The 23009-nt window shown below is 34.2% G+C and overlaps 1 protein-coding gene and 1 pseudogene across 5 annotated transcripts in view; both read right to left on the bottom strand.

The window, feature by feature from the left end:
• ERBB4 (erb-b2 receptor tyrosine kinase 4) overlaps positions 1-23009 on the bottom strand; it is a 1327834-nt gene that overhangs the window by 1028141 nt on the left and 276684 nt on the right. The window lies entirely within an intron of this gene.
• LOC141565190 (U6 spliceosomal RNA) lies at positions 13984-14078 on the bottom strand (annotated as a pseudogene).

Raw genomic sequence — 23009 nt, 5'->3', positions numbered from 1 at the left:
TGTTTTTCTTTCAGTTCTAAGAGTTTAGTATATTATCTTGGACAAGGAAAGAAGGGAGGAAAAAAGGAAAAAAAAAGAACAAATTAATGAAACAAGAAGAAAATGAAGGAGAAAAGGAATAAACAGAGGAAATAATAGAGGGAAGAAAAAGTCTGTGCTTTTACACCTTAAGGAAATATCCCACACATCTCTATGTTTAAAATGGAGAAAACTGAAGCCCTAAAAGAGTTATAAGTTACTTGAGATTACAAAATTAGTTACCATTCCAAATAGAATCAGTAACAGATTCTTTAAATATCTTTCTCAGTGTACTGAGATTTCAGTATAAATCTAATCATTTTCTCCTTTCCACCAAAGGATAGGCCATTTTTATATTGATACACATGACAAATTTTATTGTAATTTGCAATTTAAAATTTATATGATGGCTCAAATACTTTTCATCATATAAGAATTGCATTGACCATAAAATCAAATGTTATTTTTTCCTCTCTGAATTTTTTTCAATTATTACTGAGTAAATGATATCATAAACATCATAAATTGTATACACTGACAGAATTTCAGAGGTCATGAAAATCAAAACAAACAACAACCATCAAAGTCTAAAAATTATTTTAAAAACAGAAGCAAAGATGATAAAATACTTAAGGAGAAAAAAAACATTCAACACACAGAAATTAAACTAAGACCATTGAAGCATTCTGAATTCATTTGCTTTAGTAAAGATAATAGAATATTAAAAAATGAAAATCCCAGATCAGTTTTTCCAGACATTCCAAATATAATTTGAAGATACAGGAAATTATTGTTCTACCCCTTACCTGAGATTTCTGTTATTTTATACATGTTAGCATTTTTTGTAACTGTTTGTTTATGTTCAGTTAAAGCATGAAGAAGTAGATAGCATAGGTAATATTGATTACCTATTTTCTATTTTTGTAATAATAACATTTATGTACCATTTTGAGACATTTAAACATTCAGCATGTTATTCCATTTGATCCTCAAAGAAGTGTTCAGAGATAAGTGGGACAAGTGTTATTGCATCTATAAATGTTGAATTAAATTGAATTCCTCTACTTTAGAAATGGGAAACTGAGTCTCACAGTGGCTGAATAGTTGATCTAAATGCAACTATCAAATTCCTGGTAACTATAAAAGCAGAAATCTTTCTATAGAGAAAGCTAAAAATACCCAGTTTCTAGTTTGGGAAAAAAATGTATTGCTTTCACCACACAAATAGCTATTTATTGCCCCTCTCAGACTTCACAAACTATATTTAGTTGATTCCCCTCACCCCCTGTAAATAGCCTTTTCCAATTCTGCTTCAGTCAATCTTTCTCCTTTTATCCACGGTTTATCTCTTCAAAACTTACACAGTCAGTATTACTTTCTCCTCTACGATGAAAGTTTATTTGACTTTGAAGTTTGTCATAAGTGTCTTTTATTTAAAAAAAAAAAAAAAAAGAGTATTCTCTGATCAATTCAGGGCTCTCCAAAATCTAATTTTAGAAATCCAAAACATTCTCTCTTGTCTGGGCATGTCTTACTGTTTTTATATAAACTAAATTATTTTTTGCAGATGTGAAGATGATAGAAATACAATGAAGAAGAACCTTATACAATATATACAGGCACAAAAAAATAAAAAGTGATTGTCCTATAGTTAGCAGCTTCTGAAAAGATGGTTCCAAAAGCAAATGACCAAAAGGAAATTGGTACACAAATCTGCAAGGCAGAACCCATTCAGGTTCATTTGCATGTGCCTAGAGGGCAAAGCCAAGCATGAGGCCTTCCCTGTGTTACCTACTGAACTGGGTCATATGTGGCAATATTTGCTGTATAGTCCTGTGATGAGACAGCATAGAGGGAACCAGCTGTCCAAGGCTAATGTACCATCTGTGCCTAAAAAATATTGCCAATTTCTTTGGCAAAGCAGAAAGAGGGAGTTCATAATCAAACTATAAATCACAAGTGGGTGCTGTAGGTATCCTTAATGTGCGAATTGACTTTTTGTTTTATAGACATTATTTTGTATTTATAGAATAAAATGTTTTTGCTATCATTCTTGTTGTTATTCAGTTACTTCAATCGTGTGACTTTCCTCAGGATTTTCCTGGCACTCATACTGGAGTGGTTTGTCATTTTTCTCCTCCAGCTTATTTAACAGTTGAAGAAACCAAGGCAAATAGAATGAAGTCACCTGCCCAGGATCACACAGCTAATAACTATCTGAGGTCACATTTGAACTCAAATTTTCCTTCCTCCAGCCCTACACTCTCTCCAACTTTCCCCTTGGGTACCCTGTTTTACTGACTTCAAAATCTTTCTGATAATATTTTCAACAACATAAAATCAACAACAAAACTATATCAACCCAAACAATTAAGTTTTGTGGGTGTGAATATCAGAAGAACTCCAAAAGAAAAAGTTAACTCTTCTAGTTCTGTCTATTCAGTTACCAAAAGATCATAAAATTTAGGAGGGTGAAAATATTATAGAATAAAACATAAAAATGTGACTAAATGTTTCCCATTCTATTCTAATTCTTTGTTTATACCTCTGTTTGAATAGAAGGAATCCATAGAATCCACAATTTTCAGGACCTATGACTTAACTGATATGGGTATTCTATTTTTTCTTTCTTCATTAAATATATATATATATATATATATATATATATATATATATATACACCTTTATTTTTCTTTCAACATTTTATATATATATATATATATATATATATATATATATATTCTTTCTACATTAGAACCCCTCTTGATTTTCCAGGGACAGTTTTGAGGCATCATCTTGGCCAAATTAATTCATCACCTAGCATCTAAACTTCTGATGATAAGCCTCTCTGAATTTAGCTAAGGCTGTCCTAATACGACAGACAGACAATCTGTTGTCCACGCCACACTCAAAATTTTCAGATTTTGGTGAGATATTCCCCAGTTTAAATTCTATTGAAATTCTTCAGGAATCCAAGAATCCAAAACATGTCCAAGCCATGATGAGCCACTGGAGTGTGAATATGTGCTTCCCAACACAGACAGATAAATCACAGGAACTGGAGTGTGCTTTCTAACACGGATAGATAAATCACATAAATATGTATGCATAAGTATGCATGCTCACTCTCTTTTCTTCTCTGTATCTTGATGTTTACAAGGGGGAATCAAGGAAAAAATGGGAAGGAATAAAGGTTTTACAATGGGTATCAAGGGAGGAATGGTCACATCAACACTAATACCACAATAATAATAACAATAATAGTTACCATTTATATAATGCTTACTATTTGCTAGGCTCTGTACCAAGCACTTTCCTATTATCTCATTTGATTCTTAAAATAACTTTGGGAGGTGGGTACTATGATTATCCCCATTTTGTAGATGCGGAATGTGAGAAAAACAATAGTTTCTTGCCCAAAATCACATAGCTAGGAAAAGTCTGAGGCTATACTTGAACTCTAATCTTCCTGAATCCAATCCATTGGACTGTCCAGCTATTCCAGTGGAATTACTACCTAGCAGAATAAATACAAACATGTATACACACATATACACCTGCACTCGTGTATGCATGTACATGTTTATTTAAAATGAATTAATCAGTATCCACTAATGTTAGTAAACAAGCAATTATTTGTCAAGCATTTATTAAATGCCTTCTCTGTATAGTCACCAAGCTAGGCATTGGAATTCAGAAAGACCTTAATTCAAATCCAGCCCCAAATACTTACTAATCATGAAACCTTGAAAAGGTACTTAAAGCTGTCTGCCTCAGTTTCCTTGTTTGTAAAATAAAGATGGATAATAACTCCTACATCCTAGAGTTGTCATAAGGATTAAATGAGATAACATGAGATATCAAATGAAATAATAATTATAAAGCCTGACACCTAAGGAGTGATATTAGTCACTATTTTTATTATTAGCTATGTGATCCTGGACAAGTCAATTTACCTGTTTACCTCCATGTCTTTATCTATAAAATGGAGATAATCCTAGCATTTTCCTCCCCAGGCTGCTGTTAGGATCAAATATATAATGTTTGTAAAGTACTTAAGCACAGTGCCCAGCATATAGTAGGAGCTATATAAATAGTTATTTAATTAGTTTGTCTCAATTTCTCATATGTAAAATGGGAATAATTATAACATCTATTTCTCAGAGTTGTTTTGAACATCAAATGAGATAATTATAAAGCTTTTAGCAAAATGACTAGCACATAAGTATTATAAATATAAAAATAAGTATTAATATTATTTTACCTAAAGAATCAAGAAATATGTGTTGTTGAGTTGAGATATGAAAGAAACAAGATACCACAAAAAATCTTGAACAAAATGGTATTCTTTTCATTGCCTATCCAGAGGGAGCAATGAATGGGCTTAGTTAGCCAGAGTTCTATTGAGTGAAGCCAGGGCCTATACTTTAATAAAGCTGGTGTTTTTAAAACTGTTGTGTTTTTATTTTTGCTTTTTGATTTGTTTTATGATGAGGGTTCTCTTGATCACAAGACTGCAGAGATAGAATTTTCACTTTGCCCCAGGCATGAAATTTGCAGCAGCAAAAGACATTTAGAAGTATCTTACAGCTCTTGCCCTCTCCTAAAGAAAACTTGGCAGAGCTTAGTGGCCTGGAGAGCAGAGCAGTGATGGGTGAAACTGGTGACAAATTGGGGAATGGGCAATGGCCATGAGGCAACTTTCCCTATTGGGGGTCTTTGCGGCTTCATTATCCTGGGACAGTGAGAAACAGAGACCCAAAACTAGGAATGACAATCTGAGTCTGGAGTCTGGCCACACTAACAAATACATGAGGTTCTCTGCACAGTTATTCTTTTGGAATTTGCAAAGAAATTTTAAAACTTAGAACTCCTTCTCCAGAAGGGTGAGAAGGGAAAGAATTGAGAATTCCTCAAATATCAATATATTTGTCACTCACATTTGATTGTTCAAATGACTCTACCCTTCCAGCACCAAGCTTTCTCTACATCATTTAATAGTGCTTTCTTTCTAAAGTCAACTTATAATTTTCCTAGGGTAGCTAGGTGGTACATGCATTAGAGAACCAGACTTGAATTCAGGGTGACTCATCTTCCTGAGTTTAAATCTTCCTTCAGAAACTTAACTATGTGATCCTGTTTGCTTCTGTTTCCTCATCTATAAGATAAAGTTAAGAAATGGTAAACCTCGAGTATTTTTGCCAAAAAAAAAAAAATCCTAAACAGAGTCACAAAGAGTCAGAAACAATTAAAATGATTGAAAACAACAAATAATTTTACCTTTGTTCAGACTTGAAGAAAAAAACTAAAATCATAATGATTGTTTTGAGGAAACAAAAAACATTTATAACTATGTAGATATAAAAAATTTTCAAATTAATTGGGAGCAATCTTTGTCACATAAGCCTAATTTAACTCACAATTTAAACTAATATATTTGTCTTAGTACAACTGTATGCATAAAAATAAAGATCAGTACATTACTGAATACTAACTGTGCTTTCCCATTTCTCTTTATCTGTACCCCAAATGGCATTTTAAAACATTAATGAAAACTTTGTGATCAAAACCAGAGCAATCTAGTAGTCTAAATGTGATATTGCTTGACTGGTTTCTTAAAGCTAATAATTTATAATTCATAGTATCATGAATAGTATAAAATTAAAAAAAAAAAAAGATAAAGAATGTCCTCAGTGAGGGAAAAGAAATCTAAAACTGGTATGTGTTGTATATCCTGCAGACATCTCAAATTTAACATGTCCAAGATGGAATTCATTATCTTGCCCCACCCACCCCTCCTACAATCTAATCTATTTCTGTTGAAAGCACAGCAATCCTCCCACTCATTCAGAATAATAACCTCCAAGACATCCTCTCCCTCAGCATTTATGATCAAGCAATTGCCATGTTTTGTCAGTTTTACCTTCACCAACATTTCTCCCATCCTTGCCATTCTCTCAACTTACATAGGTAGTCTACAGATTTAGCTAGTGTGAGTACTTAATTCCTCTCATAGATTGTAATGTCATTGGTTTCCTTTGCTTATATTCTTCGCCCCCTACTCCAGTCCTCTCTATGGATAGCTGCTAAAAATTCTCTTCCTAAGGCACAGGTCTGATTATGTTAATATGTTCCAAAGATTTTCTGTGGCTCCCCATTGCTAATAGTACAAAATAAAAATTTTTTTGCCTGGAATGTAGAGACCAAAACCTTGCTACCCCTTCTTTTCGTTTAAGTCTACTCTTGCTTTATGCTAATCTCATTTCTTAAAACTTTTGCTCCAGTTAAAAAGACTACTGGATATTAATCTATATTAATATTTCACTAGTTATCTAATTGTTTTTGGATGAGAGACTCCTTCTGCCCAGAATGTCAAAGTTTTAAATCACTCTTTGTGAAAGTAGTATGTTGATGTAAAGAGATACATATACAATACAAATACACATGTAGGTATGCATTATCAGTATATAGATAAAAAACCATTAAATAAAGGCAAGGGAAATAGCTTGCAACTCACCAAGAAGAAAATATAATCTATTTCCATCTCTTTCTAAGGGCAGTATCTCTCAGAATCTTTACCTTCCTTTAATGCTCATTAACCATTTTCATTTAAAAGCTAGATACCTTCCTCCATGAAGCCTTCCTTGATTCCATGAGAAGGTTTTAGAGTTTACTCTATCCTCATTCTTCCAGGTAGATAGATAATATAATTAAAGAAATGTTTACAACAAAGTTCAAAAAAGGATAATTATTTATTTCATTAATGTTTAATAATCACATGAAATTTTTTTGTTTGTTTTGTTTTTTAAGAAAGCTCCCCAAAGCTAATATTAGCAGATGAAAGGCTGGGCTCAGAATACAAGCATTTACTAAAAGAAAACTGGAGCTCTATTTCCCATTATATCACATGCCCATGATGCAGCTGCTGATTGGAAAGATGAAGGAATAATGGAGAGTTCTGCTGAGTTCATGGCCATGTGGAGCAGTGGGTAGTACCTGAGGCAAGTCAAGCCTGGAGCGGAATACTGGAGCAGATGCTGGGTGAGAGATGAATTGTGGGCTGTTCATGCTGTCAGTTTAGGCTTTCAATCAGGAAGGGCAACACTATTTACACTAAAAACACCAATCTGCTCATTCCTTTTCTAGAAAAGCTTTCCCCAGGTCATCCCTATTAGTACCATGAGTTTAGGAGGAGGTCATTTCCCAAACTATTTTGAAAAGAAATAAGATGAATTCTACTAGTTCAAGCAATGTGTTCTGAGGTTGTTTACTATTGATTTCTGTTTCAATTAAATAATTTACCCTTTCAAAGCTTTCTGTGGTCTGTTAACTTGGTGAACAACAGAATATCCAGACCTGAGATAACTTTACAAATTCCAAGTTTCTCAAAGAGGTTAAAGAAAAGCAAATTAGAAAGAGAATTTACCATTTAGAATCCTTCCAACCCTATATAAATTTAATTCTAGTCTGAAAAGTTTCAAGCTCCAATAGCTCAGTAGATACTTCTGGTTGAAAAAGAAATAAAATTCCTTTCTGCAGTATTTTAAATAATTTTTGGTAGAAAAAAAGACCGTGCTAATGTTATTTTGCCATGGTCACCTTAGAACTGTTTTTAAGAGGAATTCCATACCTCAAAGCAGGCTTCCATCAAAAGTTAGGCCTTCACCAATTAGTCAGTCAGTATGATCGCATTAAGAATTCTATCTTCTATAGTTATATTGCTCTCCCAGGAATGATTGCCTATAGTACCTGAATCTGATAATATCTTCTTTGGTCCTCAAAGTTTGCATATTGCCCACTATTATGCAAAGCATTATAAGAGCAATTTGGATATAGAGACCAATGAGACCAAAAAGGAAAAAATTGCCTCGTCGATCTGACTTTCAAAAATTTACTGACAAAGCCACAGATAAAGCAGAATAAAGGCAGCCCAGTATCAAAATGGAAAGAGTGCTGGACCTAGAATAAAGATTCAAGTCCTGCCTCAGAGACTTATGAGCTAGTGACCATATCTGCCTTGTTCCTCATCTGTAAAATGAAAATAATAATAGCATAAAGCACATAAGATTGCTATGAAACAAATGAGATACCATTTTAAAGTGCTTTGTAAACTTTAAAGTACTACATAACATAATAATAATTGTTGTTGATATTATTATTATTACTTTCTTATAAGAATGAACCAACTCAATTTGCTCTATCAGGAGGACATAGTAAGATAAAATAATAAATAATGAGAAATAAGGAGGCAATAAATGGAAGTGAAGAGAGCAGATTGTTCTACTAATACTCCTTCCTTTCAAGGGAATAGTATTCAACATGAAGTACTTGGTATAGAGGCTCCTTCTCCCAGTTTAATAAATTCCAAAGTAAGTATATGATGGGGCTTTTGTAAAACGATTTTCCATTCCTTGACAGGACACTCAACAATAGAGGCAGACTGTGATGGCAGTTGTATTTCTTTTTGCTATATAAACACTGACTCAAGGTCCTAATTTGCTGCTGGCAGAAGTAATGGCTCCATTCTCTTTATAAAATTTAAAAAACTTATTAAAAATTATTTGCTGATGCTAAGATAGACTTTGAGTACTGTTTTTTTTATTCAGTAAGTGTTTTTTTTTATTGGCATAAGGCAACATATACTAAGCAATATTTCTCTTTCATTCATTTGTTCATTCAAAAGAACATTTATTGACTATCTACTAAGTGTAAGTTATTGAGAAACTGTATCAGATTCCCCCCAAGATTTTCAATGAGTCTTATTACCAACCATCATGTGTAACAATAGCACAGGCTTAGTAATGGCACAGAATTATTTAGAAATAATATCCTCAATAATATCAGCATGTTTTCACCATCTCAGCCACCAGGATGAACAGCAGCCCTTGAAAACTTAGTTTTCAAGCACTAATGAGCAGGAATAACAACAGAACAACAGGCTGCTCTTTGAAAATATCAGTGAATCTTTGTAATCGTTTTCTACCAACTCCTTCTCTCTCTTTCAATTCAGCTCATTTTATTCACAGTAGTGTCTCATAGCATGGAAGAAATTTTGTTTGTTTCTAGTTTGACATTTTAACTACAGTATGTCCTAGATGAGATCAGTTGGAGATACTTTTCCAATGTAACTTGCAGACAATAACAGCTTCTAACTTATTTTAGGTAAAGACTCTTAGTTACATGTTCTCTCTCTCCCTGCTCTCTTACCTGAATCATTGAAGCAAAAATGAGAGAAGTCATTACATCAGCAAATTAGTTCACCCAAGCAGTACCCTCAAACCACAGGTTAATTTGAACTGTTCAAATATAATTACTTAAAAAAGGAAAGGATTCATTACTTTTCTGGTGTTTGCTGGTCCATTGCACCATTGCTGGAAATTGTCAATAAACAAATTACATTTAACACCGAGTCTTTTTGTTGAAAATGTCTCTTGAGAGTGTCTTCTAGAATATTAGTCTACTTCATTTTTGTGTGACCTACATGAACAGGTCTCTTGCTATAATAGCCCTGGTGATTATTCCTCCCATTTTAAACATTTGCCATATACAACACTTTGAATTCTTAGTTTGGGAAGAAAAACATGCAGACAATTGACCAAGTTTAATACATAGCTAGCAGAAGTCAGTCAGGCTTTGCCTGAGGAGATGAGTACAGGTAGCAGGTGTAGTTGTTATTTACTACATAACAAAGGAGAAGGGATCATTTTTTTTTTTCATTGTGAGGCTTGATGTCAAAAATAATCAAGAAATCCTATAAGAAAAAGGCATGATTTATGATTCTGAAACTGGAGGGTCAGAGGACTGTTGTCAAGCAGGAAGGGTCAAAAGAAATAATCTGTTATTAACTGGACCAGGAAACAGCTGTTATTTCCAACCTACTGGAATTGGGAAGAGAGAGGCCCAGAAGCAGGAAGCTGGTACACAATTTTCAAACAAGAGGAAAAAAGCATTTGGCATATAATGGAATCTACTGGCACAATCAAGGAAGAACTACTTTGTTGAAATAGATGATGGTAGCTTCAAATGTATGATTCAGTGGGAAAGAGGAAAAAGTTCAAAGAAAGAATCCAGCAGTCAATATGAAGTCCTAGAATTGAGAAGCTAATGTCCAAACAAGGACTAATATCTATGGCAAAAACTTCAAATTAGTAAGATGGTCTAGAACAGTGAGGTTTTAAATGTGTGTGTGTGTGTGTGTGTGTGACAGAGAGAGAAAGAGAGAGAGAGAGAGAGAGACAGAGAGAGAGACAGAGACAGAGAGATAGAGAGAGAGAGGCAGAGAGACAGAGAGAGAGAGACAGAGAGAGACAGAGACAGAAACAGAGAGAGAGAGAGAGAGAGAGAGAGAGAGAGAGAGACAGAGACAGAGACAGAGACAGAGACAGAGACAGAGACAGAGACAGAGAGACAGAGAGAGACAGAAACAGAGAGAGAGACAGAAACAGAGAGAGAGAGAGAGAGAGAGAGAGAGAGAGAGAGAGAGAGATCATTTTAGCAATCTGGTGAAAGCTATGGATCCCTTCTAAGAATAATATTTTCAAAATGAAAAGAAAAACAGAATTATATAATATCACAAAGAAAGTTATCAAAACATTAAAACTAAATTTAACTACAGCAAATCACAGCCCTAGGTTAAAAACTACTGGAAACAAATTTCTAAGGAGAGGGGTGCGTTATAAAAGAAAAAAAAAATTTAAAAAGTCAAACAGCTAGAAGTCCTAGGTAGAAATGGAAGAGGTTTTCTTATAGAGATAGCAAAGAATTCTGTGATGGTCAGAGTGGGAGGGAGAAAGAGAGACAGAGACAGAGATAGAGAGACAGAAAGATAGACATAAAGAAAAAGATTAAATAAATTAAAAAAACCCACATCATGCATCATACAGTTTAGGGGAGAGGAATAGGGAAAATGTTGTGTCTTCTTTAACAAGTCAAACATATACATATACATATACCAATAACTATATGTAGGTATATATGCATATATGTGCAGAGAGAGAGAAAAGAAGAAAAGAAGAAAGGAAAGGAATGAAGGAAGGAGGAAAGGGAAGGGAAGGGAAGGGAAGGGAAGGGAAGGGAAGGGAAGGGAAGGGAAGGGAAGGGAAGGGAAGGGAAAGGGAAAGGGAAAGGGAAAGGGAAAGGGAAAGGGAAAGGGAAGAAGGAAGGAAGGAAAGAAGCAGAATGGAAAGAAGCATAGGAAGGAGAGTAGAAAGAAGAATAGAAAGGGAGGTAAGGAGGGAGAGAAGGAAAAAGGAAAGGAGAAAGAGATGAAAGAAGAAGTTTGTGGCAATGGAAAAGAAAAAGCTAAAGTCATTTTGGCCCCCCAGAAATAAGGAATTCTGGAAAAGACAAGAGAGCAACAAATTTGTCAGCTAATTGGCTAATTCTTGAATAATATCTGAGATGAGTCAGGAAAAAAAGAAAGTGGGACTAAGTGCATGAAAGTTTGGGATTCACTAAAAAGCTTAATGATGCTGGAAAGTCAGACAGTAAACATTTATGCAGCCCCTCTTACATGCCAAGCACTGCACTAAAAGCTAAAACTGGAATTAGAGGAATTGAATTTGAATTCCAACTGTTTGAGTTACTGTGTGACATTGAGCATGGATGACTTCTTTGTATTCAGTCTCCTCATCTGTAAAATGAAATTATTAGTCTCAGCACCAAATCAATGCTATTAAAATGTTGTGAAACTCTTTGTAATTCCCATGCCTACCTGAAGGATGGCTTAAATAATTTGAAATAAATAAGAAAACCACATCATCATCTACTTTAGGGAAAATGAATAGGGACAAGGTTGTATCCTCTTTTAACAAGTCAAGTAGAGTATTGCTAAGTTACATCTGTTGGCAAGTAGTGATGTGTGATAGTAAGGAGAACCACAGGGTCAAGTTGTTCCTCTGGGTGATAAAAGACACAAGAATGGCTATCTGATGATCAGAAGGTTGGGCCACAACATTGCAGAAGGATCCTTCTATTTAAATTTAGTTTTAGGAAGATAGGTTTTAGATCAAAAGCAGTAGGCTCCTGGCCTAGAGGTTTGAAAGATTGAATGGGATTTTGTACTGTAAAGGTCCCCAAGGGCATGATTGTTTCAGTTTTTTGTGTTTTTTTTTTTTTTTCCCATCTCTAGAGACTAGCACAGAGTAGGTACTTTAAAATGACTGTTAAATGATCAATTCTTCAATAATGGACTTGAGGTTTAGAATTGCGGTGCCTAAATGAAATTAGGATTTAATTAAGGCCTAATGGCAGGTTCCTGGTACAGAAAGTCAAATAGAGTTCCCCTGAAACCCCTTTGGATTCAACCCAAGGATACAGAGTTAAATGAGATCTAGTGGCAGTGCAAGAGTTCTCTGTAAAGGAATTTACAGATCTAAAAACCTAGATTGATAAAAGAGGTTTATTATGGGGTTTGGAAGTAAAGTTAAAGTCTAGTTAGTAAAGTTGAAGGTAGAGATAAGAGGGCATTGGAAAGTGTTCCAGTGGGCAGAGGTCCTTGGCATGCCAGGAGTAAGGCTGCCATGTTTAGAACCTCTGCAAAGAGAGGGCTCCAGTCTGGCTCTTAGGGGGCTTTGGCTACAAGCTGAAGAGGGCTTGTGTGCAGAGTCCCAGGTTGGCTCCTGGCTGGGTTTCAGACAGGGTTAGAATTTGAATTGAATTCAATGGGTTTCTGAACTGAGCCATCCCACCCAGATAACAAAGATGAAACTGTTTGTGCTTGGAGTGGAGTCCCCTCACTGAGGCAGAGTTGAAGGAGGTTTTCTCCTTTAAGGATTTTTCAGAGTTTTGGGGTTTCCTCTTCATTCCCCCCTCAAGCAGTCAAAACTTAAATTCATTTAAAGGAAAAAGACTTGGGACAGTGTCCCTTATTGAGGCAGAGCTGAAGGTGATTTTCTCCTTTAAGGATTTTCAGAGTTCCATGGTCCCCTCTTCAGACTTTTTTCATATAACAGAATAAATATATTCTGATTATAAAATAAATCCCAAATTCTACCATGGACAATTTGCTATGAAAGCAGTTATATTTTTATAGAAAATATTATAATTGAATAGATTGAAAAACTTTTGCAATAAAGGATTTGTAGCATTTAAACAAATATAACACTTTCTTCCTAATCTCCTTTGAAGCAGGTGGAATCTAGGGATCTACTTCTTTTCTTTTCTTTTTTTTAATTTATTTTTCCCTGAGGCTGGGATTAAGTGACTTGCCCAGGGTCACACAGCTAAGAAGTGTTTAAGTGTCTGAGACCAGGTTTGAACTCCGGTCCTCCTGAATTCAAGGCTGGTACTCTATCCACTGCGCCACCTAGCTGCCCCCCTCCCCTGCCCCAGGATCCACTTCTTTTCATAAAGAAAGAAAATTTCTTTGTATTGAGGTATATGGTCTTAAACAAATAACTGTTTCTCCTCACCAAGAAAAAATATTGTAGGAAAGCACCAGAAGCTTTTGAACTAAGCAGCAACATGATAGAATCAGCTTTGAGAAGTTGGTGGTGGGGGATGGGGATGGTAAGTAAAAATGATGATGGGTCAGGTCACCAAATAAGTGAAACAGAAGTTGGCTGTCAGCAAAGTCACCTTCACTCACCAAGGTCAAATGGGACAAAGGCAGAAGGCTGGTCTGATGATGAAACACCCCTAAGGCTTCAAGACAGCTCATGCATATTGTGATAGTCTGTCTTCCTCTTATCTTGTTTTCTTTTTCTTCCACAAGAATATATATTTTTATTCCAACTCTTTCAACTTCCTTAAAACGTTACTGGCTAGATTTTTTTTTTTTTTTTTTTTTTAATGAACCATGCCTTAAACACAGATCATTCTGGTTCTCACTGATTAGCTGAACCGCAGTCCAAGCCTCACCTGGGCATTGTTTGGATTCTAATGGCTCAGAGTAAATAGCAATTGATTTTATTTTGATCAGAATTTCTGAGAATCTTCCCTCTTCCAGATTGATTTTTTTTTTTACAAAATATGGAATTTGCATGTCATCCTTGCACAGGGACCATGCTATCTTGTCTGTATCATTCCAATTTTAGTATATGGGCTGCTGGGGTGAGCTTGATTTTTTTTTTTAATTAGGTAAGAGACCATTCTTTGCCTCATTTTAATCTAGCCTTACTCATTGATTGGGGATTGTCTCAAACAAACTGATCTTAGAAAGACCTTATCTCAAAAAGGCCAAGGCCCCCCATTGTGTCAAGGCCATCCCCAATCATCCTGATCTATGTCTTGCCACTGGACCCAGATGGCTCTAAAGGAGAGAAGGAGGCTGGTGACTTTGCACAGTCTTCCCTCACTTAAATCCAATTCAATTATAATTCATGATATATCCTTCCTACTGTCATGGCCTCTTTAAAAGTGAAAGACAAACAACAGCCGTTAGGTGTCAGAGGTGAGATTTGAAGCCTTCCTGCTGGCTTGAGGCTGGCCCTATTTCCACTATGCCATTATGCTGGCTGCTCATTATTAGTTATATGGTATCTCAAAAGCCAAATGATTTCTATATAGTTGACAGCAGAGATGAAAGGCTCTTGTGAACTTCAAGAAGGATAAAACATTATGACTGCTTGTAAAACTTGGGTAATTATATTAGCTTTGCTGTAGCAATTAATGGGATTTTTGAGATAGCACTTATTGGTATTGTTAAAATAAAATAAACAACTAGAGTACATACTGTCTTTATGGATATTTAAGTGAATTAGCCTCCATGGTATTTGAAACCATTACCTATGTGCATTGACTTATTCAAATACTTAATTAGTTATTTTGCCAGTGAATAATAACTATGTAAATGACATCTGAAGGCTGATTTTCCAGCTCATTCAGACTGTTTTCTGCATTCTTGAATTACATTTCCAACTGCCTCCCTATAGCTTTCCTATCAGCATGTCTGTGTTTTCATAAAAGTACTCTGCCTTCTTCAAAAAAACATATTTCTGTCAATGAAGTTGTTATCCTGCTAGCTATCCAAGTTCAGCATTTTCCAATCATTTTCAGAATCTCTCCTTTCCCCAACACTCAGAGGCAACATGGGATTGATTCCATGCCTACTTTGTCTCTGACTCTCTCTTTTCTATTCATACTTCCACTACTCTAGTGTAGACCCTTTCTCTACTGTTTTACCCTCCTATTATCTCACCATTCCAAATCAATCCTACACAGTGTTGCTAAAATAATCTCCCTACTGGCAAGTTTAATCACAGACTCAGAAGTAGAAGGGATCTTCTGGGTCATCGCTAGTTCAATCTTCATTTTTATATATTGCAGCAATCTGAACATTTAAGTAGTCTCTGCTTCAACACATCCAGTTATGATAGAAAACTAATTGCCATCAAAAGTAGCTGAATCCATTTGGGAGAGAGATCATGGTAAAAAGTTTTTCTTTCATGATGAATAAAGAGAAGCAAGAAAAGATTTACAAGAACTGCCTCCAAGCAACATAGAGCTGGAAAACATATGAACAATGAAATTTAAATTAAAAAGTAACCACCACAAAGCAGCTAAAGCAATGGCAAAAGAAAGAGGGAAGGAGGGAAGAAGGGAAGGAGGGAGGGAAAGAAGTAAGGAAGGAAGGAAGGAAGGAAGGAAGGAAGGAAGGAAGGAAGGAAGGAAGGAAGGAAGGAAGGAAGGAAGGAAGGAAGGAAGGAAGGAAGGAAGGAAGGAAGGAAGGAAGAATATGATTGATTCTAAAGGAGATATATGAGAAGTCTTTCTCTTACCTCTTACAGAGATGGTAGTCTGCAAATGTGGGACACTTTATAATAATAATAACATATTTTTTCTAACATCAATGGATTTTGCTGAATTTTTTCTTATTATTTTTGTTAAAATATGAAAGCATATAAATATTCATATACATATATGTATATATGTATGAGTATATACATATACATGTGTGTTTCAATCCTTAACATGTTGAGCTGATATTACTTGTTTTGGTCAAATACCTTCACTGGCTTTCTACTGACTACACTATAGCAATATAGGAATTTAAGAAATTCAGGATCTGGCCCCAAATTGCCTATCTAGTCTTATAACTAACTCCCTACTAATCCTATAGATAACATGTTCCAGGATTAAACAATGTTTAACATAGTAGCTACTCCACAAATGCTAAATACTCAAATGAATGTGTTTTCAAGCAGAAGAAGCAAATTCATTTGACAAATAGGGATCTGTGAAGCGGTTAGCACTGTTCAAGACTATATATTCATATATGTGTGTGTATGTTGTATGTGTATGTGTATATATATATATATATATATATACATATATATATACACAGACGCATACACATATTTGTGGACACTATATACACATATATGTGGAGATATATATATATATGTATATTTATATATATATATATATATATATATATATCTCCACATATATACACAGACTAGGATGACACAGCAAATAAGTGTCTAAGACTATATTTGAACTCATGAAGATATATGTACAAAATCAATATACATCCACACACACATATATAGTGTTTGAACAGTGATTGTTGGAAAACTGACAACCTATTCTTTAAAAAAAAAAAAAAGTATAAATATTTTCAGGTGTTTTTTTATTTTTTTAAACATTCTTCAATTAAATTAAGGAGTTTTTTCCTCCACACAAATGTAAGGGGGGGGAATTGCTTTTTTTTAATTTTTTTTACTTATCAGCTAATGAAGAATTATATAGAAGAAGAATTAGCCCACTTGCTGGGCAAAACAGAACCAGTATGCCTCCTAAGACATTCCAGGTTTCAAAGCTTTCTTATAACAGAAAGATATTGCTGGGTATTTTCCTAGTTGTATCTCATTGTCATTATTCCCATCTCAAACTCTCCTTTGCCAAAGGCAAAAAAACAAAACAAAACAAAACAAAACAAAACAAAAACAAAAACAAAAACAAAAAGGCTTTGACCACAGTTAAGGACATAGCTCTTCATTTCTAGGCTTTAATACTATGAAAATCTTTACTGATTCTACAAGAAAATCTAGGAACATCTCTATTCAATTAATCTTTAAATAATTTGTACCTCAAGGAAGTAGTGTATATTTAGTCCATTTTACAGTTTCAAGTGTGACCTGTTTGAAGATATCATAAACTACAATAATTTAATTGGAGAATAATTTATCTAGTAATGCTATTTGATATTTTGACAAATAATTATTTACTATTTGTGACTGGCACCCAGCAGGTGCCTAATAAATGCTTGGAAATTTATCAACAGATATGGTCATTTCCCAATATCATTTTTAAATATTTCTATATTTAAGTCAATATCTTAAGAATTAAACTAACAAAAAGTTATAAAAGAAGAAGAATGCCCTGAGCCATCTTTTCCCATTGCCTACTAGATCTGTTTTCATTTCGGGATGCCATGTTTTCCCTGAGACAGTTAACTGACTTCATAAATACTTAAAAGAAGGTAGAAGTACAAAGAACAACTTTCAGTGGAAAACACTTCAAGAAAAGATTAAAGGTTTTAGCACATACAATAAAAGGAACAAAATATAGGGAAATAACCAACTTAAAACAGAAGGCTTAATTTTGTGTAGGTACATAATTCTCCTTCTTCCTACTTTTTACATATGCTAAAAATAAATAAATAAATTCCATGCCATGAACTTATATGCAAAGACAACCAAAGAATCTCTGAAGTTGATGTCTTCAAACCATGTACCACCAATAGTAGTACTCCTGAATTTTTAACCTGGTCAAGTCTTCTAAGCATGAAACAGAGTTAGAGAATTCTTTGAAGTTAGAGATGTCTCTACTTGAAATAAACAAAAAAAATTTTACAGAGCTACTTTGCCGCATTTACAGAGAGGGTTAGTTGTCCTGGAAACAATAATGGTATAAGGCAAAGGACATGGGGAGAATCTAACTTTGAAGAATGTGATGAGGAAAATACTCATGAAAAAAAAAAAGGCTTCAATAACCAGAAGGAAAAAAAAAAAAAAACTTTAAGGGAAAGTGTATTAGAAGTTCACAAGATTTGTATAAATCCTCTTTTTTCTTCACTTTGTATTGAAATGTTTGTTGATGACAGCTAAATTTGTAATAAACTATATTTTAAAGAATGTTTTTGGGATTGTTGAAAATGTAAGAAAGCTGTAATTCAACCACAATTGGCTAAATTAGGTAAAGTTATAAATTTATGACAATTGTTCACTTAGTATGACTCCATGGTAATCACTCTGTTATTCGTGTGATTGTGGATAACTCATTTACCTTTTCTAGGTCTCAGTTTTCTCATTTGTAAAATGAAAATAGGAGGATCTACCTTAGATGATTCCTGGGAGAATCAAAAGATCACTAAATCATATATTCAGAGCTGAAAAGTACTTCAAACATTTCCCTAATTATTTCAGGCAAGAAAACTGAAAAAATTTAAACATTACAGGCAAATTTTGATCCCAAGATCAAATACAAGACAAGAGGACCTGAGTTCAAAGCTGACCTTAGATACTTACTATTTGATCCTGGACAAGTCACTATTCTATCTGCCTCAGTTTCTTATCTATAAAATGAGCTGGAGAAGGAAATGGAAAATTACTCCAATATCCAAATGGGTTCACAGAGTCAGATAAAACTGAAATGACTCAACAACTCAACTTCTGAGTATAGAGCCAATGATTGGTCTATAATACCATTCCCCCTCTAAGCCTTGAAGTGATGTTTAAATGCTTCTCTTACCACTGGTCTTAAATCAAGATTGAAAGAGGACAAGGTTACTGTCTATGCTGGAGAATACTTTTTTTTTTGCCACAGGGGAAATCTTTTAACAGAGGCACAGAAATGTCAAATGTCCATAATGGGACAAAATGCAGTTTGTTGGTTAATAGTAGTTGCTGGGTTTCTAGAACAATTTTCCTGGACACTGAATGACAGTGAAAGATGCAGAAAGCTTAAAAAAAAAAAAAGTGGTCTAAAGACACTAGTGCTAGATTTGGGAATAATATGATACAGATGATAATTAAAGGCCCAGAAATAAATTAGACCATAAGTAAGAGCATGAATGGAAAAAAAGGATCAGAGAAAAATGACATTATCTTAGAGATACAAATGACCTCAAAGATCATCCATCCCAACTTGGACCTGTAAAAAGGAACCCTGATTTCAGAAACAAGCAGTGATCAAGACTTCACTTGAAAACCTTCAAGAACAGCAAACTTCCTTCCAATTTTGGATAAGTCTAATTATTTGAAATTTCTTCCCTTGTAACAAACTTACATTTTCTATTTCCATTTACTGATCCTAAACTAGTGTGCAAATTGACTGAGAGTAAAATAATTAAATTTATTGCAAAACAATAAACCTCAAATATTTTTATATCTTAAAAATATTTTAAATGTAGTAGTCCTTTTGCTTTATAGATTACAGATAATATACATTGAATTCAGAACATATTGACATTCTTTATAATTAAACACCATTTTATAATATCAGTTATTAATACATTTTTGTAAAACAGTCCATTTTTGAAAAGTTAGCTTTGATTACAGACCATAGATTTTCCAATAAGATTTAAATGAGGTGAGTTCCCAAGGCAATGAAGAATATTTATTTCCATCTCTTAGACAAATCTCTTTCATAACTTGCAATATGATTGAAGCCCATTCAACAGTATTTCATTTAAGGAAATTCTGTATTTCTAAAATACTTTTGTTTCTCAATATATCATATTTAATCAGCATCTCTGAACAAGTTACTTTAACAGAGATAAGATTTCTAGGCCTAATAAAAATGCAAAAAGGTAGAAATAAATAACCCACACTTTGTTTTTGGGTATATATTTTATAGTCCGATGATGAAGTCTGGATCTGAGATTCATTAGATGTGTGCCAATGGATTTGGTATATACTAAAATAAAAAAGTAATTTCTATCAATAAAATCATGTTTTCAAAATTTTTCATTATTTTACTCTTTCTAGTTTCCTACCCAAGAGAAGGGGTTTTTTTTCCTGTTAATAGCAACTTGTTAGTATTGGTTTTCTTTTCCCTTTTTTTTTTAAATCTAGTCTTCTCATTGTTCTTCCAACTTCAAGAATTCTAAGGAACCAATAACAAGCCTTCCAGCTGCCAGATCCTTCCAAGTCTCTACTTGTTTTTAAATGAATTATTTAAGCTATTTTGCCAATGGTACTCTAAGTAGAATACTGAATTTGGAATTAGAAAAACCTGAATTCAAATCCTGATTAAAAACTCACTAGCACTGGTCAAGCAACCTGATCTCTATTAACTTCCCTTTCCTTATCTGTTAAATGAAGATATTGGACATGATTGCTTCCAAAGTTTCCTCCATTTCCATATTCATGTTTCTATGTTTTAATTTTGTTTTCTTATCTCATTTTTCTTTGCTCTTCAATGCAATTGATGCTTGTGCTTGACTGAACCTTCTATAATAGGGATTGGGGACTGATGAACATCCTGGGATTTGCAGTTTAGGTATGAATATTTGCCTCTCAGTTTTGAGAGTGATTTAGGATTATTTAGTCCTAAATACATAAGATATGTAAGAATTGATACATAAGATATATATCTATATATATATATCTATATCTATATCTATATATCTATATATATATATATATATATATATGTATGAATTATGCCTTGGAGTTCTAAGAGGGAAACATGGAATGAAAGAGAGAATTCTTCAAGAATTGAGCAGCAACATCACTGGAGATACAGCTCCTCCAGGCCCACCTCAGTGGACCTTAATGACTTGAGCCAGATAAAAATGATAGAATGGGGCATAAGTTTAAAAAAAAAAATCAAATAAAAAAATGAAAGAAATGGTGAATTACTGCAGATAAGAGAGTTGTCAAAGAACAGTAGTATCCCATTAGTCATCTTGGAGGAACAGATTTGGGCTGAAATTACCTGATGTGTCCATCTATTCAAAGATTGAAAAAAACCCACAAGGGGGCAGCTAGGTGGCGCAGTGGATAGAGCACCAGTCTTGAATTCAGGAGGGCCAGAGTTCAAATCTGATCTCAGACACTTAACACTTCCTAGCTGTGTGACCCTGGGCAAGTCACTTAACCCCAGCCTCAAAAAAAAAAAAAAAAAAAAAAACACAAAAGAAAAAAAAAAGATCTTTGAGCTTCCCCTCCCATGTGCCCAAACAGTAAGAAACAGTGAAATATATTGAATTTTCTTCATATATATATATATATATATATATATATATATATATATATATATATATATATATATATATATATATATATATATATATATAAAATTCCTTTTCACTGATTTTTATTTTTAATACAATGACAGCAGGAGCTAGCTAGAGATGAACATCTACTTAAATCAAGGCAGTGAGCCAATCTATCTAACAGTTAGGGATATTCTTGATTAGGTTCTCTGAGTTATTGTGATAATACTTTTTACTTTCATCTAATATGACCTCCAAAGGAGAGGAATACCTGAAGCTGAGCGTATTATATTGACTGCAATCTAAAAATCAAGTTAATCTTCATAACAGTGTATAGATGATTAAAATTTCAGGAGATAAGGGGAAGGGAAGAAAGGATATCAATCAGAGAAACAATTAAATCCTAAAATATTCCCCAATGAGGAAGTTAGAAAGGAGCAAGAACAATCTAATTTCCCCCCCTCCAGTGGGAATAAGGAAGCAGAAAGATATATGAGTTCTTACTACCAGATTAGGTCTGTCCTCCCAACAACACAGTGATACTTACATCTGTTTGTATTACGTGAAAGCTTTGAGTTCCCTATACCAATAGCCAATTCAATAGCTCTCAGTCTTATTGAAGTGTGTCCTTTAAGGATTATGAGTTTTGTAAATTGTCTTAAAGAGTATCCATTCTACAAAAACCACAGAATTAAAAATAACAACAAATAGCAATGAAACGCAAGTGTATCCCATGCAATCCTGGACAGAACTGTCGAACTAAGATGAAGAAAACCACATCACTCTAGTCTCATATCATTAAATAGAGCTAGTATGTCAGTAGAGGCTTACGGGTATCAGATTCACATATTGCCATTACTCTCACAAAATAAAATGTAATTTGCACTCTACTGTATTTCTAGGGCTAAAAATAACATCTCTATCACCTCTTCCCTGTGAGAGCCTTTCAAAACCTTGAAAACAATTATTATACCCCACCCCAGTCACACTATCCCAATTACAAAAAAGTTGAATTTCCACATTGATGAAATTTCTATTAACCCCAAGGCATCTCAACCTTGGGATGCTCAAATTTAAGCAGGGAAAAAGGAAGATATAAGAGCAAAGGAGCAGAGCAATAGAAATGTTGCATCACAAAAGCCAAAGGAAGAGAGGTTATCAAGGAGATATTGCAAAAAGGTCAAGCAAGATGTAAATAGATTTTTTAAAAGTCATCAAATTTTATGATGAGGAGGCTCCACAAAAGGCCTATATTCTTCAATAAAATATTAGATGTGTGAAAATAATTGTAAAGTGCTGTGTGTACCAAAGAGATTGCGAGAAATTGAAAGCAGGGAGAATAAATAATTCTTTTTAGAAGTTTGATAGTGAAAGACAAAAGAAATCTAGAGCAATAACTTGAGAATAGGGTAAGATCAAAAGATTTTTTTTGGTGATTGATCCAAATATTTATATTCACCATTATGCATCTTCTTGTTTCATTCTCCAAGAGTACTGAGACATCCAGGAGGTGATGCTATGACATGCAAGTGAACTAGATTTAAGTGACAGGGGCCTGGGCAAGGTTACCTGCTTTACTTTACCCTCCAGAGCTATCTGGATATAGTGGCAACATATAGATTAAGATGACTAGAGATGTCCCAGATTTATCGGGGAGATGAACAGTATAAAGTATAAAGAAAGTACCAAATCATCCTTGGATCTTTCCTAGCCTCTTAGAACTTCTCCATAATGCAGATAAAATAGAACTTCTCTGACCCACAAAGGAATAAAACAAAGTATTCAAGAGTATTTGGCTAAGAATACCTTGTTTTTCTAGGGACTT

Source organism: Sminthopsis crassicaudata, chromosome 3 (genome assembly GCF_048593235.1).
Source record: "Sminthopsis crassicaudata isolate SCR6 chromosome 3, ASM4859323v1, whole genome shotgun sequence".
Taxonomy (NCBI): domain Eukaryota; kingdom Metazoa; phylum Chordata; class Mammalia; order Dasyuromorphia; family Dasyuridae; genus Sminthopsis; species Sminthopsis crassicaudata.
Note: the sequence above shows the minus strand (reverse complement) of the source record. Positions and strands in the feature narration are given on the sequence as shown.